The sequence below is a fragment of the Rhinolophus sinicus genome, linkage group LG05 (assembly GCF_036562045.2).
Source record: "Rhinolophus sinicus isolate RSC01 linkage group LG05, ASM3656204v1, whole genome shotgun sequence".
Lineage (NCBI taxonomy): Eukaryota > Metazoa > Chordata > Mammalia > Chiroptera > Rhinolophidae > Rhinolophus > Rhinolophus sinicus.
Window position 1 is genome coordinate 83650943 of NC_133755.1, and position 18037 is coordinate 83668979.

The 18037-nt window shown below is 39.0% G+C and overlaps 2 protein-coding genes and 1 pseudogene across 6 annotated transcripts in view; 2 read left to right on the plus strand and 1 right to left on the minus strand.

The window, feature by feature from the left end:
• The window catches only part of PXT1 (peroxisomal testis enriched protein 1), a 37022-nt gene extending 21666 nt beyond the window's left edge, over window positions 1–15356 (minus strand). Inside the window, exons 1-2 of one of the 2 annotated variants that reach the window (XR_012496563.1) lie at window positions 15167–15356; window positions 11511–12262 (exon numbers count right to left, since the gene is read on the minus strand). The gene's annotated coding sequence lies outside the window, so the exon portion shown is untranslated. Of the gene's footprint in view, window positions 1–11510; window positions 12263–15166 lie in introns of those variants that run through there. The other variant, XM_019738720.2, reaches the window with a different exon arrangement.
• Window positions 252–2477, plus strand: LOC109450936 (heterogeneous nuclear ribonucleoprotein K; annotated as a pseudogene).
• Window positions 15357–15360: 4 nt separating the features above from the next.
• The window catches only part of KCTD20 (potassium channel tetramerization domain containing 20), a 35441-nt gene continuing 32764 nt past the window's right edge, over window positions 15361–18037 (plus strand). Inside the window, exon 1 of one of the 4 annotated variants that reach the window (XM_019738808.2) lies at window positions 15361–15528. The gene's annotated coding sequence lies outside the window, so the exon portion shown is untranslated. The remainder of the gene's footprint in view (window positions 15529–18037) is intronic. The other 3 variants (XM_019738805.2, XM_019738804.2, XM_019738809.2) reach the window with 3 other exon arrangements.

Genomic DNA, 18037 nt, shown 5'->3' on the forward strand with positions numbered 1-18037 from the left:
ATTTTAAGTTTTCTAATAAATACATTAAAAAAGTAAAAAGAAAGGTAAAATTAATTTTAATAATATAACAACAAAATGTATCCCAAAATAAATCCAAAAATTATCATTTCAACAGGTAATCAACATACACATCTTTAATGAAATAGTTTACATTCTCATTAAAGTAAATCATCCAAATCTGGTATATATTTTACACTTAAAATACATCTCAAGGCAGACGCTATTATCCTGTTTCTCTGCCGCACCAACCTCGACGTCTTTGCCTATGTCCCGCTTGTTTACGGCCTATAGATTGGTGTGTCCATTTAATCCAAGAAAATGGAAACTGACCAGTCAGAGGAAACCTTCCCCAACACCAAAACCAATGGTGAATTTGCTAAACGGCCTGCAGAAGATATGGAAGAGGAACAAGCTTTTAAAAGATCTAGAAAGACTGATGAGATGGTTAAATTACGCATTCTGCTTCAGAGCAAGAATGCTGGGGCAGTGATTGGAAAAGGAGGCAAGAATATTAAGGCTCTGGGTACAGACTACAATGCCAGTGTTGCAGTCCCAGAGAGCAGTGGTCCCGAGCGCATATGGAGTATCAGTGCTGATATTGAAACAATTGGAGAAATTCTGAAGAAAATCATCCCTACCTTGGAACAGGGCCTGCAGTTGCCACCACCCACTGCAACCAGCCAGGTCCCGCTCGAATCTGCTGCTGTGGAAGGCTTAAATTACCAACACTATAAAGGAAGCGACTTTGACTGCCATCTGAGACTGTTGATTCATCAGAGTTTGGCAGGAGGAATTATTGGGGTCAAAGGTGCGAAAATCAAAGAACTTCGAGAGAACACTCTGACAACAATCAAGCTTTTGCCAGGAGTGCTGTCCTCCTTCCCCTGACAGTCGTTCTTATTGGAGGAAAACCTGATAGGGTTGTGGAGTGCATACAGATCATTCTGATCTTACATCAGAGTCTCCCATCAAGGGATATGCACAGCCTTACGATCCCAATTTTTGTGATGAAACCTATGATTATGGTGGCTTTACAATGATGTTTGATGACCGCCGTGGGCATCCCGTGGGATTTCCCATTTAGGGAAGAGGTGGTTTTGACAGAATACTTCCTGGTTGGGGTGGGTGTCCCATGCCTCCCTCTAGAAGAGATTATGATGACATGAGCCCTCGGCGAGGACCTCCTCCCCCTCCTCCTGGTCAAGGTGGCCGGGGAGGTAGCAGGGCTTGGAACCTTCCTCTTCCTCCACCACCACCTCCTAGAGGAGGAGATCTAATGGCCTATGACAGAAGAGGAAGACCTGGAGACTGTTACGATGGCAGGGTTGGTTTCAGTGCTGATGAAACGGGACTCTGCAATAGATACATGGAGCCCTTGAGAACGGCAGATGGCTTATGAACCACAGGGTGGCTCCGGATATGATTATTCCTATGCAGGGGATCGTGGCTCATATGGTGATCTTGGTTACTACACAAGTAACTATTCCCAAAGATTTGGCTGGATCCATTATTGACAAAGGTGGTCAACGGATTAAACAAATTCGTCATGAGTCAGGAGCTTCGATCAAAATTGATGAGCCTTTAGAAGGATAAGAAGATCAGACCATTACCATTACAGGAACACAGGACCAGATCCAGAATGCACAGTATTTGCTGCAGAACAGTGTGAAGCAGTATCCAGATGTTGAAGGATTCTAAGGCAAGATATTTTTTCTTTTTTATAGTGTGAAGCAGTATTCTGGAAAGTTTCTAAGACTAGTGAAGAGCTGATGGAGTCCTGCATCTTCTTTTTTTTATCTGCTTTTGTTTAAAAAGCCAACAGTCCTCTGCTTCGTAGGTGTTCTGCATTTGAGGTGTAGTGAAATCTTTGTTGTTCACCAGATGTAATGTTTTAGTTCCTTACAAACGGTGGGGGGGAGGAGATGCAAAAACTAACATTGAAATTTTGAAACAGCAGAGTGAGTGAATTTTAATCTTTGTTCATTGCTGGTTAAAAAGGAAAATTCCCCCTATGTAATTATTGTGAACACCTTACTTTGTGGTCATTGTAACATTTGGGGGTGGGGGAGACAGGGAGGAAAAGTAACAATAGTCCTTATGTCCCTGGCAACTATTCAGAGCAGTGTGCAGAATGTAATGCTGTTTTGTAAGAAATCTTTTATGATTTTTGAAATAAATTTAATGAACCTATTTTTGGTGGTCATTTTTTTTTTTTAAGACGGTCATTTTTCAAATGGCTAAATTCCCCAAACCACCCCCAAACTAAACACTAAGTTTGATTTTCAGCTCCTGTGTTGGAATAAATAAATGCATCTCTTGGACATAGGCAAAATATCTTGGCAAATTCAGTTCTGGTGATTTCTTAATGGTTTGAAAGTCCATTGCTTGTGAAGAAATTCCATCATACACATTCATGCTTATAATAAGCTGGGGATTCTGTTTGTTTTGCAAATGGCTGCCCCTACTTTGCAGCAGTTTTCTATGTTAATAATTGGGAAAAAGAACTAAGGTGGGGAGCAGTACTACAGATTCAGTAATGGTATAAGTATATACCAGAAGCCTAATGGCAGCAAGTTTTATTAATCAGAATAATACTTGGTTATGGAAGTGACTGCTAAATAAATCCTGATTGTTTTTATTAGATAATTTCTCACCTATAGACTTTAACTGTCAGCCTGCCTAGTGTCTATTAGTTAAACTTTGTTATATATATATATATATATATATATATATATATATATATATATATATATATTCTTGTTTTTCAATTGTATGCAAATTGAAAGAAAAAGGTGTACTATTTCTTTGTTTTATGTTGGATAATGTAGGAAATGTTTGTGAAGAATTAAAAAAAAAGATGAAAAAGTTCCCGTGGTTGTTTCGTGTAGTATCTTGACATTTGTAATAGTTAAAAGTTCACTTCCAAATAAAACACCTATAATGCTAGAATCGATGTTTACCCAATTTGAACAAAGGTTACTTGGCACCTGTAAAATTTGTTAAAATGTTCCTCTTGTAAGGAAATACAGTAAGCTTAAATTATGGGGGAAAAAAAAAAAAAACCTTTTGGGATATGGACCAGCCACATTTCGGGTGCTTGGTAGTTACCTGTGGCCATGATTACTGTATTAGACAGTATATAGAGTAAAGCTGCATTTCAGCTTTAGCAGAAGAAGCAAGAATTGAAAAAAATTACACTAAGAGAAAGGCAGTAAGAAGCTAGCTATCTCAGCTATACAAACCAAGGCAGGTGACATCATCAGGTAGAATTCTGACTCATCATTTGTACATCAAGTGTACATTTTCCAGCGTAGAATGAATGCTACTTTGATATTTTGATTGTTGTAATTTGGGCCAGATTAGAGGAATTGGAGCTGTGGGATGAAGGGCTGTGAGTTCCTGGGCATTTTTTTGGCGCCTTGGGTATCCTGACATTTTAACTATACTCATCAGGCAAACTTCTGACCTTAATTTTATTTCTCAGGTAAACCTTTGATTGGGAAAATGACATGCTCACCAGCTAATGCATCAGAGCCAGATAAACCCTGGATTAAAATTATTAAGTTACTAAATAAAATGAGCAAAGTTGATAGTCAAGATGCAGTTACCAGGTGAGGTTCTTATTTGAAAGAGCCAGCTGATAGCTTTATCCATCAGCCCCTTGTGAAACTGTCATTTTACACTAATTATTCATATGGCATTGCTAGATAACTGACAATAAAACACCTAACCATGGTCTTTTGAAATAAATGACCAAGAACGTTGGACTTTATTTTTCCCAAATAGGTTTTTATTATAATTTTCCCAAACAATTCTGCAGGATGTTAAGAGGTATTGATTGAAAAAATAATCAATTCTAATTATATTTTTCACCTAAAATTTAGGTTTAAATATATGCAATAAAAACACTTTTGTGTAGTTATTATTATTATTGGATAATTGCCTTTGGGAAATGGTGTGCCTTCCTGAAAACACCAGGAAATCCCAGGATTCACAAAAGCATGATAATGGATTTGCACATGGAAGGCTGGGCAACCATTGAGCTGATATATGTGGCCTATTTAACAATCATTGGTTTATGTTAGGTATCTTGTCTTATTATTTCAATATATATACATATTTTTCACTTAATAAAAGCTATTTTTATCTACTTTGTTTGGAGGTTGTTCTGACATAAAGTTTAAAATATTTGAGTGAAGTTTTTTTTTTAATTTTCAGGTTTTTTTGTTTGTTTTTTATTGGGGAATATTGGAGAACAGTGTGTTTCTCCAGGGCCCATCAGCTCCAAGTCGTTGTCCTTCAATCTAGTGGCGGGCGCAGCTCAGCTCCAAGTCCAGTTGCTGTTGAACCAGCAACCTTGTTGAGAGCTCATGCTCTAACCAACTAAGCCATCCAGCCACCAGAGTGAAATTTTTATCATTTCTTTCAGCAATGAATTCATCTATCGGTCCACATTTTGCTGTCTGTGTACAGTAGATTGAATAATGCCCCCCCAAAGATGTCCACATCCTAATCTCCAGAACTCGTGACTATTTCACCTTACCTGGCAAAAGGAACTTTGCAGATGTGGTTAAATTAAGGCTGTAGAAGCAGAGATTATCCGGGATTATCTGGGCTCAACTGAATCATATGGATACTTATAAGAGGGCGGTAAGAGGGTCAGCGTCAGAGAAGGAGGTATGACAATGTGAGTAAAGGTCAAAGCTATGTGAGAAAGAGTCCATGAGCCAAGGAATGTAGGCAACCTCCAGAAGCTAAAAAAGGCAAGGAAACTAAGAAATGCAACCCTGCCAACCCATTTTGGACTTCTGACTTCCAGATCTGTAAAATGATAAATTTGTGTTGTTTTATGCTACTTAGTTTGTGGTAATTTGTTTCAGCAATACAAAATGTACACACTATTTTAATCTGAGTACATATTAAATTACTGTGAGTACATTATAATTTTAAAAGAGTTGTTCATTGTAAAATAAATTTGAGGGGCGGCCGGTTAGCTCAGTTGGTTAGAGTGCAGTGCTCTTAACGACAAGGTTGCTGGTTCGATCCCCACATGGGCCACTGTGAGTTGCGCCCTCCACAGCTAGAGTGAAACAACTACTTGACTTGGAGCTGATGGGTCCTGGAAAAACACACTTAAAATAAATAAAAGTTAAAAAAATAATAATAAATTTGGAAATAGACAAGAGTCCATATCATAGTATAGTGTTTCCATAACAATAACTAATAATAATAACTACAATTAACTAATAATAATAATACAATTATTGAATTCTAAATAACTACTTACTGGTGGTGGCAACTGTACATTAAGCTACACATCCTCACAGTGAACACAATATATTTTTTTTTCTTTTTTCTTTTTTAATTTATTTTTTAAATTTATTGGGGTGGCAATTGTTAGTAAAATTACATAGATTTCAGGTGTACAATTCTGTATTACATCATCTATAAATCCCATTGTGTGTTCACCACCCAGAGTCAGTTCTCCTTCCATCACCATATATTTGATCCCCCTTAGCCTCATCTCCCACCCCCCACCCCCCGAGCAATATATATTGATCAACAATGATTGCACTATACACTGGGGGATACAGCAGTCAACAAGATAGAAATGGCCCCTTCCCTTGTGGAAGTGACAGTCTAGCAGGAAATAGGTATATATATTTCTTTAGAGTCATGGCAGGGGTTATAGAATATACCATGGGGACGGGACCTAACCTAGTTTAGGTAGGTGGTCAGGAAAGACTCATCTAGGAATGATGTTTAAGCTGAGACCTAAAAGATGACTTGGAATTGGCCAAGAGGGAAGTTGAGGGAGGGAAAAAGAATATCTCAGAAAGCCGGAACACCAAGTGCAAAAGCCCAAAGGCAGTAAAGAACTCAAGGCATTTGAAGAACTGAAAAAACAGTTAAGACTTTCCCATTCGAGATAACTGAGGTGTTTTTTCAAAAATAACAAGATGGAAATGAAAAACCAGACAGATTTCATCTTTGTTGAACTGCGAGACACCCCAAACCACAATGCATGAAAATAGAAAATGGATGGAGGATGGTAAAGAATTTAGCAAACCCAAGAAAGGTCAAGCCTTTAAGTGCTTGGAGAAGGAGAAACCAAGGAGAAGCAAGGCAGTTCACCCTGAGGAACCTGGGACAGACTCAGGAATCAGAAGCAGGTAAAGTGCAGAGGGAAGTTAGAGGAATGGAGATGCGAGCAGTGCAGTGATAAAAAAGGGAGATCTGTTTGAAAATCTGTTTATATAAGTGGTCACATTCCCCACCTGATATAATTTACCTCCATAGGAAATAGGAAATGTCACCTCTGGAGACAGTAAACCAAAAAAGTTCCAGATGTGGAGATCCCAGGCATAGATCAGAGTGGGAATGAGACATATTATTGAAAAGAGAGAAATTAAGTCTAAAACAGAAGATGAGATACCCAGGCCTTTTTTGCTGTTCAGATATAGAACTTCACAGCCAGTTCTGCTGTCTAGCAGAAAAGAAAGGCTACTTCTCAGGAAAAAAATGAACTAAGCCAGAAAAGAGCCACAGATACTGACATTTAGGGATCCCCATAGGAAAGCCTACAGTGAATCCCTTCAATTGACAATATTCAAACACACACTTAGAGCTTCAATCAGCATCTAGGACATCACTCAAAATATGAGTGAACAAAAACCACCAGATACCAGAGGAAAACCTTCAACGTGAAAAAATTAAAAACCTCCAACATGTAAGAATCACAGGGAAAAAAGGAATCACAGGAAACAGAGACAATGCAGGGAGCATAACAATACTTCAAAGAAATTATAGTATCATCAGAGAAATACTGAAACAAGAACAGGATGCTAAAAGAAGGAACAATCTAAGAGCAAGAAAAAGTATTTGGAAATTACAAGGAGTATAACATTAAAATTCAGTATAAAATTATATGTTGAAAGATGAAGACAAAAAAAGTCCTCCAAAGTAGAATACATTTGGAGATTGTTATAAGTCAGAAAAAATCATGAAAACATTCTATAATAGAACCGGTCTAATCTCTTTAAAAAACTAGTATTATAGGGGGATAAAATGGTGGATAGATGGAAAGACTTCTCTAGAATAAAAGAAGTTAAAAAGAGGAGTTGAATTAGAGTTTCAACATGAATCTTATGGGGACAAACTACTTAGTCCTTTACATTAGATTTACAAGGGTTGTTTCAAGGCTTAGAACACTTTTGTTTGTCATAATTTTCTTTCTCCCCCTCTTCTTTTTTTTTAAATTGAGGTGAAATTCACATAACATAAAATTAGCCATTTTAAGGGTGGATGGATGGCTCAGTTGGTTAGAGCACCCTACTCTTAACAACAAGGTTGCTGGTTCGATTCCCGCATGGGCCACTGTGAGCTGCGCCCTCCACAACTAAACTGAAACAACTACTTGACTTGGAGCTGATGGGTCCTGGAAAAACATACTTAAAATAAATAAAAGTTAAAAAAAAAAAAGAAGAAGGTAAAAAGATAAAAACAACCAAATGCAATATGTGAGCTTTGGATCCTGGTTTTCGTTTGTTCGTTTTGTTCTGTTTTTAAAGAAAAAGAACTGCTATAAGAAAATGGTATTGTTCATTCCTGGGTTTTGGCACCCCCTCCCCCCAAAAAAGGACATGGTATTAAGGAATTATTTTTACTTTTCCTAGGCACAATAATACTATTATAGGTATACGGGAATCTCCTTATTTTTAGGATTTGCATCTTGAAGTATTTTGGGGTGAAATGTCATGTCATCTGCACTTAGTTTCAAATAGTTCAGCAAAATAGTTAAACAAATAAAGCAAACATGGGGAAATAAGCACAACTGTTTAATCTAAAATTAGTGGCTTTTTAATTATGCATGACTCTTCTTTGACTTTTCAGTGGTTCTGGGTGGAAAAGCTTCACCACCCTTATTTTATACCTTCCCAAAAAGAAGGAATGTCCTGCATTGACCTTCACATCTTGGGAATTCTGCTTATTTGGACAGACAATATTTGCACATATAACCAAGGTCATCTTGAGGAAGCTTTTGAAGCTCAGGCCAAATCCCACTTTCTGACCCACCTTCTTATATCTATTTCTATCCAGGTAGAATCAAGTGACAATGAGCATTACGGGGATAAGAGAAAATAAATCACAACCATGGGCTGGTTATTGATCCTCTTTGGACCTTAGATTCCTTCTTAACAAGTGAAAAACCTGGCACTGATGATTCTGAAGTCCCTTTCCACCTTGGGCATCTCATAACTGACTCCTAAATATAATTTCTAAAAGGGAAACGTTAAGCCCAAAGGGTGTTTTTCTCTCTGTGGAATCCAAGAATTGCAAAGCTGAAATGGTTCCATAGAGTTCACCTAATGTGACCTGAAATAACTTCATCTCTCTGAGCCTTGATTACTATACCTGTAATATAGGACTAACAAGGCCTGTCTTGCCAGGCTACTAGAATTAGAACTCGTATCTGATTCCTGTTAAAAACAAGACAATAGGCCCAAAATGGAGTCGCTTATGCTGAGCCCCATGTTAACAAACTGAGTCTTAACTACAGTTTGGTCTCTCGGAAATAGAATCTTAAATCAGTCAATCAGAAATCACCTGATCAGCACTAGTTAGATAATCTGCGTGCTGGACCCCTGCCATCCCCTAAAGGAAAGTAATTTTGCAATAATCAAACCATTTTTTATTTTTTTTTTTGCCAGTATAACTTTCTTGTTCCCCTCCCTTCTGCCTATAAATGTCTTTCTTTCATTTTGTACAGCTTCTCAGAACTCCTTTCTATCTGCTAGATTGGATGTTGTCCTATTCAAATTGATTTTTACTCAAACTCTTAACATTTTTGTTATGCCACAGTTTATCTTTTAACACCACCATATGGAAAGCAGTCAACAAATGGCAGCTATCATTTGGTCCAAATTTCCTAATTTTCAGATAAAAAGAAATGAGACAGAGAAATCTCATTAATGACTGACCCAAAGGTGACCAGGCTCCTTCTGCCCGACGTCAGGTTTCCTTAATCCCTGTTCAGCTTTCTCACACCTAACTCCTTCTCAAAGTCAATTTCGAAGTATACGATTCCCACCCCAAGTGTGAACATCTACTAATTTTCAGCATTTTAGGGGCCTACCTCCATTTACAGTAAATAAGAAGCAAGAGAGAACAACTGAAATTACTGGCTAAACTTAAGTGTGAGTGCTATAGAGATTCAGAGCAAGAAGAGGAACTTTCTGCTATTGCTCTCTTCAACCTTGTTCAGATGTTGCTATCATATGATTAAGAATCAAAGAGCAGCTAAGGAAGGACTGAGTTAGTAAGTCCTTCCAGATCCAGCCTAGGAGTGTGAGAGAGAGAGAGTGTGTGTTCGGCAACCTTTTAAGAATGAGAATCTATGAGGGTACTTACTATACCATTAAAAAAATGTACCAAAAATTAGATACTTTTGATAGAGAACTACATATTCCCCTAAGACATCAAATTCTCTTTAAAATAAGAACTCTATTGTTATCAGTGATTATGGATAAAAGGAGAAAATATTTAAAATATTTTGCCACTGTAGCATCCTTTTATTTTCATTCAAACTGCATAATAAATGTTAAAGGAACCAATATATTTTAATATATAATTTATGGTTGACATTAAGGAGGGCAATTTTATCTCACAAAAAAGTCTCTGGGTGCTCCTTTTAAAGATAATTTGGTTTGGATGGAGTGTGTGCATGACATTAATACTAGTGCTTTGAGGTTGTGAAATGCTTTTACATACATTTTTATTACGTTCTCTTCTTCGTAACAACCACGTGGCAACGACAGGTCAGTTATCATCTTACAGAGCAGGACACCCAGGCTTACGCATGACTTGCTCAGTCAGTAAGAGATGGAATGGCCTCAAACTGAGGTCATCTGGCTCTTTTCCCAATTTTTTTTCACTATATCATACTGCCTAATGAATCTGATATCACTTCATGTTTTTATATTCCTTTCCATATACCTTGTATATTTACAAACACTGCCTTATTTCCAAGTTGGCATCAAATAAGCAAGGAGAACATTTTGGGTTCTTGGTTAATCAGCAGAAGAAATCTTTCTGAATTTGCCTAGGTCCTATTTGTCTTATTGTTTATCTGTTTCTTTTTCATTTTTAAATTTCTCAGAGAGTACTGGGAAGGGGCCAGGACACACGCTTTAGTAAACAGATGTCGCCTTTTCTCAGCTATTAAAAGTTTGGGGAAAAGAGGAAGTATGATTTGAGCAAAGTAAAAGAAACTGAGGGTCTTCTGCGGTGGCTCAGTGGATGACCTGAGTCTATTTCCCAAGCCTAAAGTTCATTGGTTAAAATCCTAGCTTGAAGAACATATATTTTAGGGCTTGTCTATTTGTTTTCAAATGCAGTCTATTTAAAACTCATATAAGGTTAAAAAAAACAACAACACAACAACAACAACAAAACTTCCCAGCATTCTCAGTATTGGGTTTAAGAATGAGACTTGTGTGTGCAGAGGCAATGTGAGCCGGCAGAACTGGCGCATGGGATTGGAAGGTCAGAGTCTGTTTGTAAACTGGTAACAGGAGTAAAGAAAGATAAACATATTATCAGTTTACACCCAGCCGCCTCTGAAGCTCAGGGTAACATGCGTCTACATTTTCTGATTACCCCATTCTGACTCCCCACAGGACTTCTATTTACACAGGTTTATTTGATTCTTGAATCTCAAGTTGAGCATTTTATGTACTTTTGAAAAGTCATGCAGTCCTGAGACATTGTCCTGGCATGTAGGTAGGGGAAAGTGGGAGAACGCATGCCGTCATCAAAATTTCAGTGGGAAATGTTTATAGATTACTCTCCTGACCATTACTGGAATTTAACCATTAAACATCAAGAAATTGTTCCAGTCTCCTTATCTTTTCATTATTGCATTTTACCTTCTCTCTAACACTCAAAATACATTCTACTACCTACTTATCCATTATCTTCTAAAAAGTCAAAATATCTAAATAAAATTCTAAAATTGTATTATATGGTGGAATATCTTTCAAAGGATTTTTTAAAAAGCTTTTTTTTCTTTTTTTCTTTTTTAGAGTCATTTAACCTTAATATTGTCCCAGGGAACTAAATGGATACATTTGCAAGTAGCTCTGTATGGAGAAAATATATGTCATCTCTTAGGTCTTTTTATCATAAAATAAAACACAGAAACAGAAGACAGCACAAAGGAAATGTTTGCCTTAATGAACTTTTCTAAGGCAAACACCCTTGTAACCACCAGTCGGTCAAGAAACAGAACTTGACTATGTACCCTTAGAAGCCCTTCCTGTGTGTTCCTTCTCAATCACAACCATTTCCCTGCCACTACCACCTAATAAGTAACACTTATCCTAACTTTTATAGTAGTCCCTTTCACTTCCGTTTTTCTTTAATGGTTTTACCACCCAAGTGTTCACCCCTAGACAGTGTAGTATTTACACACACACACACACACACACACACACACACACACACACAGATGTTTTTTGATATATCTTTCAAGGTTTCTTTCTTTAACTTTACAATTTATCTCCTGAAGAACAGAGGCCATTTGACTTCAAGAGTCTCCTATTGTCAGGACTTTGCCAATTGCGTGATCATGCAGTTCAGCATGTTCCTGCTCCCATACATTGGCCGCTGGATCTCGAGTCTAGATCAGCTTTAGGTTTGATCCCTTTAGCTGTGTTTTAGGTGGTGGTGTGGTCTTTCCTCAAGAGGCACATAATGTCTAGTATTTGCTCTTTTTCTGATCTTTGGAGATGTTGATGCATAATGCTTCATTCACAGGAGGTTGCAAAACTGGGATATTCTATCATTTCTTTTTTACTTAATAGTGGAATACTTTTATGCAGGTTCACTTTCCCTTATCTCTTAATTGGTTACCCACATAACCGCACTTAACCTTTTAAAGTTCCTTTAGAGGGGAGGTCATGCCATCATCACCTATATAGTTCTTCTGGGGTCACATACCTTTGGGCTGTGGCTACTTGTTTGTTGATTTTGCAGATGAGACATTCCCTATAAGTGAGACTAAAAGCACACTGAAGTAGTATGTAAAACAGATGTATATTAATAAAGATTTAGTAGCAAATTCCAGCCACTAAGGAACTTAAAATTCTTGATTCTCTGGTTGATGATGGATTCAAGGTCCAGTCTTTGTTTCCTGCTGGTTGTAAGCCTTTGTGACTTTCATGACCTATTTTGGGTTAATATGCAGGGTTCCGGCTTCTGTCTAGAAAGTTAGAAATTAAATAATTATTTACATGTATATTTGAGCACAATTGGGACTTCAAATGAAAGTGATAATTCTTTCAAAAAATCTCATTTGATATGTTTGCAGTGATCTAGAGATCATACAACTAAATCATTTAGTTAAAAAAATTGCGAATGTAATTACTTCAAGAGAGTTCAAAAATCCTGCGATTTTTGGTTTGTTTTTTATTTACTACTATACATATGAGGTAGTATGTAGAAAGGATAGTTTCTGTGGGGACAGAGACAGGAGTGCAATTTCCAGGCTCTCGGCCTCACATGGAAAGGTGCTGGCTCAGAGTAAATGGCCATCAACTGTGATTGGAAGGCCATGAGCTGTGGCAAGTTGGCCGTCAGCTATAACCAGTGAGCCATTGGCCACTAATATAACTGCCGTGGCTATGCTAGCAGCAAATGGTGGCTAGCAAGAAGATGGTGGCTGAGCTAGCAAGAGTGGATTGCAGTTAGCACAGCGGATTGCAGCTAGCAAGTGAGGTTGGTTGGCAGAGAGAGAAGTGGATGGCGGGTTGCGGACAGTGTGGCTCCTGCTTCCTGTGTCTCCAACCCAGCCGCCAGTGGGACTATAGTGGTATGACTCCCCTATCTATGGCTACGTGGGTGTTCCTTTTTGGCCTCACCATGTCCTGCGTTCTTATGCGGGGAGCGGCACCAGAGACCCCGCATGACACCCTGTATGACAGTTTCTTACATGATAATTGATAATAGCTATTACAACTTTTAAAATATTGTCATTCTACGATAGTCAACCTTAAGTCGTTGTTTGGAGTTAACAGCTGAAGGCATTTAAGATGCCTCCTGGAAGTGCTCAGCAGTTTACCAGGAAGCAGCTGGATGGAAGTGCTATACCTCAGTGGATGTCCAGCAAGAATTTTGGGGTCAGATGATCTGAGTTCTCAGTTCATCAGCACCACTCCGTAGTCCAATGATCTTAGATATTTATGTCGTGCTCTCCTCACTTGTAAGTCTAATTTACCTCCCAGAGTTGTTGAGAAATTGAAGTGATATAAAATATTGGGGAAAGTGCTTTGTAATATTTATTGTTAATAGATGTTATATTTAAGGAGACTTAAATAACAGTTAATGAGATGAACTGTATTGCCTTTTGAATTGGCCGTCATGACAATTGGAAATTCCAAGTCTGCCAATTTGATATTAGAAAGGGTTTCAGCTTCAGATATAAACACAACTGAGATTCAGGTTTTGGAGATGCACTAAAGTAGAAATAAAATTATATGAATCAGCATACACCTCAGCTTTCTGTGAATATACATTTCTCATATCCCATCTCCTTGATGTCTATTCAAAAATAAGTACCAGGTCTGATATACTGTTCATTCATTGTATGAAATTATAGACAAAAATAGAACCACTTAGTCTTAACTATTAATTAAAAGATACATTTAGTTAACCTGATTCTCCAACCTTTGGGCCAGATTTTCTATACCACAAATCTAAAGAGAGAAATCTTTCCAGAAAGGAAGAATTTGTTTCAAGAATTGTCTTACAGAAACATTAGGAAGGTTTTCCTTTTCTCCTTTTGACTTGGAGGGCATAACATTGCATTTTGTAGAAATGGAAACAAAGGCATAGTTCGAACAATCTTACTTGGTTGTAAAGTTTGGATCTTATAACACTCAAATCATTTATTTTTGATACTGAACACTGTGGTAGAGACAGTGCTATGTGTTCACCAAATCATTTTTCATGATCCTTTTACCCAAGCACACAGGAAGTTATACCTCCCAGCCCTCTAGGTCCATCAGGTTGAGCGTAACTAGTTCAGGCCAATGAAATGTCAGCAATGAAATGTCCAGATGAGGCAAAGAAAAGTCTTGTCAGGATTCTCCAATCTAGCTTTTCTGCCATCCCTGATGTGAAACCTAGTGTTGGGTTGACAGAGCCAGAGATGGAAGCAGCTGGGACTGCTGAGTCACCACGTGGAGGAAAGCTGCCCTGTAGAGCCACCTGCCCTTCAGGTGACTAGAACAGCATCATAACCTAGCCTTCCTGATAGAAACACAGTACTGGATGCTTTACAATCATTATAAGTAAAGTAAAAGAGTAGAAATGGGGAATGAACTCTAGACCTCCAAGATCAAATTGTAATGAAAAAATGTATAGTTTCTTTTTTAAATTAATGTTGTTGACCCTGAAAACGCAATTTTGCTATACAGTACAAGTATTCAGCAACCATTTGCAACCAACTAGAATGAGAATCAAACTATTTTCTCATATGCCAAACATTTCGACTTTAGTCCTAATACTTAGCCCCAAATTAGTTTTTAGAGACTTTTGTGTTGAAAAAGAAGTTGGCTCAAAATTTAAGAAACCACACTACTATGAACATATATGGTTTTCAACATTTTAAAATAGAAGTTTGCATAATCAGTATAACGTTTTGTTTAACTAGTATAACTTTTAAAAGTGCAAAAGCCACTAGGAATCATGATAGTAAGAATTGATGCTATTTATTTCCTTTTGTTTCCTAGCATTTGTTTTATAGGACCATACCTAGATGTTTTTTGAATGTTGAACTATTTTTCTGATAATACAACTGGTTTTCCAATTATTTGCTTCTGGTTGATTTAAAATTTGTAATCCATCTTTGTTTGCTATAGCATGTATTTTAATTAAACTCCAGGTTTGAGAAATAGGGTTTTTTTTTTCCCCTTTTTGGTCAGAATACACACCTAGGATAGAGCTTCCAAGCAAAATGTGTTTAAGGAACTTCATTCTTAGTACCTCCTTCCCCCAAACGTGTGGAGAGATCGGGGCTCCACAATTTTCTATAAGCAGTAGCTGTCCTGGGGCTGCGTGAGCTTATTTTACAATTCAGAAAACCTCTAACTTTTCTGTGTTATACCTTTAATAATTGAAAGAGGGTATCCGCAGCTCAGAAATCGAATCTACCCTTGGCGGTGCAGGCGTGAGACCGTCCTCCTTTGGACCCGTGGGACGTGTCGGGAAGGAAAGTGGACACCCGTCAACGTGTGGCCGGCCAAGGGCGGCGGGCCGGGAGCCCGGCCTTCCCGGCGTGCCCCGCGCGCCGAGAGGACTCTTAATGTGAAGCGCCGGGTGATTCAGCCGCGTGGCCGGCCGGCCAGGGCGGGGGGCGCGCGCCGCTGCTGAAAGGCTCGTCCCCGTGGTGGCTTCTCGGAGCACCGTGTAGGTGCGCCTCCCGGGCTGATTCGGGCCCGAGGGCCAGAACGCGGCGGGGAGAGTCAGGTAAGTGGCGACGGGCTTGGCCACGAGATTTGCCTTTGTGTGTGGGGGGAAGGGTGGGGACGGTGGGGGCGTCTCCTCTGGACGCTGCTCGGGCGGACGCCCGCTGGGTCCGACCCCCAATGGAAAGGCCGCGCGGGACGAAAGTCATCGCGAGGAAAAACGTCGGCAAAAGGGTTCCGGTGCCTGTTTTCGTGCTGGGGGTAAGGGCTGAAGATCCGGGGAAGGTGGTGACCTATATGGAAATCGTAAACACAGTCGTGGGGACAGCTGAAGTCTAACTCGACTGTTCTCTGCAGGCCTTTGGTGTCTTTATTCCTCCAGAAGAAATGACGAGAACCCCGGAGTGTTTATTGATAAAACATTTGCAGACGCGGTTTTTTTTCGGGCAATTAATTGAACTCGTTAAAAATTATGTAGTTGGTCGGGCTTCCTCCCAAACTCTGGAGCAGAGAGTACTTTTTGCTCGCTCATTTTACCCGTTTCAAAGTCTTCCTTCTCTGCCACCCACAAATAACAAGCTTTCATCAGTGGCTCAGAGTGAAAAAGAGCTGGGGAGAGCCTTAACCGCTCGTTTCCTTCTAAACAAAACCGTACTTTTTATAGGAAGACAGTGTCTTCAGGTTTACAAGCCTAGCTCTGCACTAGCAAGAAAACCTTTTCTATTGTGGAGTTTGTGATTCTTTCTGAAAATTCCTGGGTTGAACCGATTTACTTAAACACACCAGCGAACAAATGAACAGGATGAACAAGGCTGTGGAGGAACTGTTTAACCAGGTTGTGAAAATGCATTTTCCAGGCCCTTTAATTGTGCCCCTGTTAGTTGTTAAACTAGCTGCAGCTGTTACCTGAGAAAGTGAGGGTTTTGGTATTTTTTTAATGGTCCCCAAAACAAAGTGTAGTAATACCAGTGGAATATGATGAATCCAGTCAAAGAACTTCACCCTCACCTACCCTCCCTCAAATTCTGGGGCAGTAGTTCTGAAACCTAAATTTGTTGCTTAAAAATGCCAGTCCCACTCCCAGAAATCGGATTCTCGAGGTCTGTTCCGGAGGATGCATTTGAAGTAAGCACCCTCTGGAGCCACGCTTTGTTACTGGTGATCCGGGGACCACATTTGGAGAAACACCACCATAGGACTGGCCTGAGAATTTTTAGAACTGCCCTACTGCCTTATCCCTTTGTTGATTTACTCTCCCCTGCCCCCTAACCAGTCTCCGGAAGGAAACCAGAAAAGATAGTGTTTTCTGGGACACCAAAGTAGGAAATGACTTTCATACATGTTCTGATATTGCCCTGGTGGTTTAGAGATAGCCAATGCCTATTAATTTGCCCTTTTTCCTTCTGGGGGCTACTTCAAGAATCATCAGACCAGCAATGCCATTAGGCCAAATTTTCCCCCTAGCAGCTAACTCAGTCTCTTTCCCTTAGAACCTGGGCAACCAGAGCCATGTAATTCCCATGGCCTTGAGCTCTCAGGTTTCCTGGTATGTAGCAGTCAGTACCAGTAGCACTTATGAGGGCTTTCAGTTTAGCTGAACAATTCAGTCATCAAATACCCCAGTAATGCCAATTTTGTGCAAAGCACTAGATGAGGCCATTTTAGTAACTATTGCAAAGATGGCACAGAGGTACCATTTCTGTGCTTCCTCAAGGCAGAAGTGAGGGCTGCATAACCTCTGCTGCCAAAAGCTTTTCCATTTCTTAGTCCCTCTTCAAATAGATGTGTAGGGATGCGGTTAGAGTTAGGCTATGTGTTTCAGACTTTTTTCCTGTCTTTGGTATCTTTTTGGTGTCTGATTTCTCTTACTAATCGATCTTTTTCTGTTGGTTCACAAAATATCACATCTTTCCTTCTATAGCGCTGGACTTCCTGATTATGTCTTCCTCTGCCCCCAAATCTGAACATGCCCACCCCTCCTTGACTAACTGGACTAAAAAAATTTAGGTAAATTGTTGGAATGGTGAATGATTTCTAGTTGGCAGACCCACAGTTGTGGAAATATGAGGCTTAGAGATATAAGGAAACCTATTACAAATTTATCTAGTGCAATCCTCTCGTCTTTCAGACAGAGAATCTGAGAGATGAGATGGCAGAGTGAAGACTCGTGGCTTCTAGCCTAGTGTTCTTCCCCCTAAATCATCTCAAGAAAAATGTTTCAAAAGTGGGAAAGGTCCAGAGAAATTCAGTTATAAGGAGATGAAGAAAATCGAGAGAATTTCACATGACTACAAAAGCAGTATTATCTGAAAAAATGGAGATTGAAGGAGAATGAACCTTAGAAATGAACAGTGGCAATACCAAAATAAGGAACTCTGAAGCTTGAAACAAGTAGTAAAAGGACAACTAAATAAGAGCAAATAGGTAGTTATCTTGTAATCACAGGAGACGTTATGAACTCAATATTTTTTAAAAAGATTCAGTAAAGGTTAAGATAAGTACATTGGTGAATTTTTATTAAATGTTAGATGTTTGAGCAACATCCAGAATCTTTTGAAGTTGTCACATAA